General features: G+C 36.4%; 1 protein-coding gene across 1 annotated transcript in view; it reads right to left on the minus strand.

The window, feature by feature from the left end:
* LOC108534844 (cadherin-12-like) overlaps nucleotides 1-4,899 on the minus strand; it is a 461,181-nt gene that overhangs the window by 361,444 nt on the left and 94,838 nt on the right. The window lies entirely within an intron of this gene.

Raw genomic sequence — 4,899 nt, forward strand, 5'->3', positions numbered from 1 at the left:
TTTTTTTTTTTTTTTTTTTTTCTGAGATGGAGTCTCGATGTGTTGCCCAGGGTGGAGTGCAGTGGCCTGATCTCGGCTTACTGCAAACTGCCTCCTGGTTCAAGCAATTCTCCTGCCTCTGCCTCCCAAGTAGCTGGGATTACAGGTGCGTGCCACCATGCCAGGTTAATTTTTGTATGTTTAGTAGAGATGGAGTTTCACCATGTTGGCCAGGCTGGTCTCGAACTCCTAACCTCAGGTGATCCGCTCACCTCAGTCTCCCAAAGTGCTGGGATTACAGGTGTGAGTCACAGCACCCCACCAATCATCCACTTCTTAAGATGCATTGAAAGGAAGGGTTGACATTTCAATATATAAGTTATCGGTTCTTGTCAAAATACTTCACGCCTTCATAGCCAAAAGTATTACCGAACTCTACAAAGTATCCATGACTCAATTATCTTTTTTATTTATTCACACAAAGTACTGTCATTTACATGAGAAAGAAAAAAATGAAAATGTGATATATATCTAGCTTTCAAATGGCTAAAACTCCAAATACATATCAGAGTTCCTGGTTTGCTTGGAGATAAGTGATTTTCATTGTTAAACATTGGTATTATTCTCAAAATAAAAGGATGCTAACAAAAACTTCATTAAAGAGAAGACAATTTGCATGTGAACAAGAAAAGTTCATTCCAAAAGAAAAAGGGTGGTTTTCTGAAAGTAAAGCAAAGTGTAACAAACTTTCCTTGCTGCCTGTTAATTGATTATTTTTGCACCCCTAGGAAATCAAGGGGAAAAATCTCTGATACTTTATTTCCTTCAACTTTGTACAGAACTGAATCATCACTTCCTTTCTTGGTAACTGAAACTCCCAGAGCTATTGTTTTCTTATGGATCCAAATTCTCAGAAGTTAAATGTCTTTTTTTTGAGTATCATCATAGTTGTGTTGCACCATGTAAACAAAACGTTAATTTTGTCCTTGACATCATGATTGAAAACTAGAAGGAATACTAGTAATACCAGGACAGAAAAAAACAAATATACATATTCACTGGAATGTCAATTAACCCCCATCCTCCAATTCATAGTCACATGCCAAAAGTCCCCAAGAATAAAGGACAAACATTATGTATCAGTAGATGAAGTATTACATATATGAGAAAAATTACATTTGAGGTTAAAAAAGCAATTGGTTATTCAAGCTCCACAGGCAAAAGAAAGGAATACTGCTATAATAAAATATGTTGACATATTTTTACGAAAGACACAAAAGTATATTTGTATAGATTTTATATCATTTTTGACAAAATGAATAATATATTTAACTTGTTCTTTAATACATGGAAATGTGAAAATATTTATGTAAAAAGAACAATGGTTATAGAATCAATAATGATATAATTTATAGAGATAACTTATAAAAAGTAATCTGGCATTTGTTTTTGACATGATTTTGTTTACTTTTCTTTCTTTCATTGGATTGAGAATAATGATAACAATTTTGACTCTTTAATCTGGAATCCAGATGGAAGGCAAAGCATTAATTTTTTTATTCAAGTTATTATATAACTTCTATACCTCAAATATACAGGTTTTTAAAAAATCAAATTTAATAATTTCATCATCACAAGGTTACTTTTCTGGAGAACCTAATAGAGATAACACAGGTAAAACATTTAGTGGAAAATTGTTTTAAAATATGGTATTAATCAACTAAATATTTAGCAACATTATATGTAATTAAATTTTTTGAAGTTGAGCTTATCTCAAAATTATAAGATTGTGAAGGTAAAACAGTGAGTTTACATTTTAGTTCATTCCAAATTTAAAATTCAGACTTATATCTATATTATGAGCAAGAAAAAGTTCTTTTCCACTTCTGAATGTTGACAGGCAATTCTCCATGGGTATCTAGCAGTTCTACACATATTCGGAAGAGGTATTGATGGCATCTGTTTCAGACTCTCATTTCAAGGATGTTTGCATAGTAAATGGCCTTGGAAGATGGAGATAATATCTCCTTTCCCTTGACAAAGATCAGGCATGTTTGCAAGCAGCCAGCCCTTATAAGATCTTTGGTATCCTAAACTCAGGGGTCCTTAGCTGTCACACAAAGCTACCCAGCATCAACAGGCTGTTTCACAGCATCCACTTAGCATTAGGAGGGCAAGAAGAACTAACAGAGACATGCAGTTCATACCATCTACTACATCATGAATGAGACAGTCTTTTACGTCTGATTCAGGAGTCTCATGTTTCTAGTAGCATCTCTGAAACTTGTTAATTTGCGAGTAGGATAAAAGGTAAGATCTCAGACACTTCACAATTCTTGATAATTAACATTAACTTTTGGCTATAATGTCCTCTATTATTGCAAATACAATATAAGCTGTATATGAAGTCACGTAAACATTTATGTATACATATTTTTGTGTATTTCTTTTTTATATAAGGGGCTATTAACTTTTATATTCATAAAATTCCTCATGTCATCAGTATATAACTAGATCTTATTTCACAAAATTAGTACACTGATGTACCTATCAAGAAATGGAACATTATCAGCCCTCTGGAAAACTTCTTTGTTCACTACTAGTTACAAATCCCCCATCAAAGATAATGACTGCCTGAACTTAAAACATCATAGATTACTTGTGCTGTCTTTTTACTATGTTATATATAGGTGCAATTATTGAGCACATTAGCTTCAAAGTAACCACTTTGACCCCCCCAGCCCCTTTCTCCAACCCCAAGTTTTATCCCCCAAGGGAGAAAAAAAAAAAAAAAAAAAAAAAAAAAAACTTATTAGGTCATGTTAGTTCTCTGCTCGGGATCTTTCAATGCTTTTCACCATTTTTAGCCACATATTAAAACTCATTTCTGCTGGGTGCAGTGGCTCATGCCTGTAATCCCAGCACTTTGGGAGGCCTAGGTGGGTGAATTAATTACCTGAGGTCAGGATTTCAAGACCAGCCTGGTCAACATGGTGAAACGCCGTCTCTACTAAAATATAAAAATTAGGTGAGCGTGGTGGCACATGCCTGTAATCCCAGCTACTGGAGAGGCTGAAGCAGGAGAACAGCTTGAACCCAGGAGGCAGAGGTTGCAGTGAGCTGAAATCGTGCCACTGCACTCTGGCCTGGGCAAAAGAATGAGACTCCATCTCACAAAAACAAGAAAACAAACAAACAAATAAACAAAACTCGTTGCCTTGGCTTACAAAAAGGCCTCACAAGATCTTCTGAAGGACTCACCTCCTATTTCCCTTATTCCTCACTACACTATCAGTTTTATCATTTCTTCTGCTTTAACTTTTCCTCATAGTACACAGCGTCTCCTGACCTTCCTCTATAGACATTTGGTTATAAGCCATTTATTTCAGTGGAATGTAAGCACCATGAGAGTTTACACTGATGTTTCTGTGAGGGTATTTTTGGATGAGATTAATATTTGAATTGGTAGAATGAATAGGCAGATTGCCTGTTGTAATGTGAGTGGCCATCGTTTAATCAGCTGAAGGCCTGAATAGAACAAAAAGGCTGAGAAAGAAAGACCTGTCTGCCTATCTTTGAACTGGGATATTGAATTATTTCCTGCCTTCGGACTCTAACTGAAACACTGATCAGCTCTCCCTGGGTTTTGAGTTTACCAGCATCGGACTGGACTACATCAGCTCTCCTTGTTCTCAGGCCTTCAGACTTTGAATTAGAGCTAAACCATTGGCTCTCTTGGGTCTCTAGCCTGACAAATCATCCTAGATATCTGGGAAGTTCTTAGCTTAGATAATCATGTGAGCCAATTCCTTAAAATAAATCCATATGTGCTATAGAAAGAATGTTTGTGACTCCCCCAGAATTGATACGTTGATATCCTAACACCTAACATGATGGTATTAGGAGGTGGGGCCTGTGGTAGGTATAGGTCAATGAACAGGATAAATGCCTATATAGAAGAGACCTTGGAGATCTCCCTCATTCCTTCTGCTATGTGAGCACCTAGTGAGAAGACAGTCATCTGTGAACGAAGAAGGGGGATCTCACCTGACACCAAATCTGTCTATGTCTTGATCTTGGCCTTCGCAGCCTCCAGTATTATGAGAAATAAATCTCTGTTGCTAGTAAACCACCTAGTCTGTGGTATTTTGCTATTGTCGTCCTCAAAACTAAGACTGTTGTCAGATATTATGTATCCTGTTGGTTCTTTTTCTATGAAGAATTCTGACTAATTCGGGAAGTGAAGATGACAAATCCAAAGTTTAGTATTAGCAACTGGGTAGGCAGTGGTTCAATTTATTTTGTGGTCTAGAAAGATCGAGAAAAAGGAATTGAAAGCCAAAAATTCCACCTGAGATATCTCAGGTTTTAGAAGGTTATAAGGCATACAGATGATTGATTTTTCTTTTTTTCCCTTTTCTATTTTAAAACTTTGAAAAGAAAAATGTGTTGCCATTGTTTTCTGCTCTGTCCTATGTGATTTTGCAGTAATAAAGTTAATCCTCATCACAACCAGACAAATGGGATTTAATTGTTTTCCTGATTTTAAAGATGAGAACATAAATATTGAAATATCTTGGTCAGACAAGGTCAACCACATTAGGAAATGGCAGCGTTAGAATCCGAGCCAAGCTTTGTTTAATGCCAAAGTATAGCATTTAAACAATAAGGTACATTATTTCTTTTCCTCGAGTTTTTCAATTTTTAAAAAACCTCGTCTGTAATTTTTTTTTTTTTTTTCTGGGATGGAGTCTCGCTCTGTTGCCCAGGCTGGAGTGCAATGGTGCGATCTCAGTTCACTGCAAACTCAGCCTCCTGGGATCAAGTGATTCTCCTGCCTCAGCCTCCCGAGTAGCTGGGATTACGGCGCGCGCCACCACTCCCGACTGATTTTTTTTTTTTTTTTTTTTGAGATAGTGT

This window comes from Rhinopithecus bieti, unplaced genomic scaffold (genome assembly GCF_001698545.2).
Source record: "Rhinopithecus bieti isolate Rb0 unplaced genomic scaffold, ASM169854v2 scaffold_11401, whole genome shotgun sequence".
In the NCBI taxonomy this organism is placed as follows: domain Eukaryota; kingdom Metazoa; phylum Chordata; class Mammalia; order Primates; family Cercopithecidae; genus Rhinopithecus; species Rhinopithecus bieti.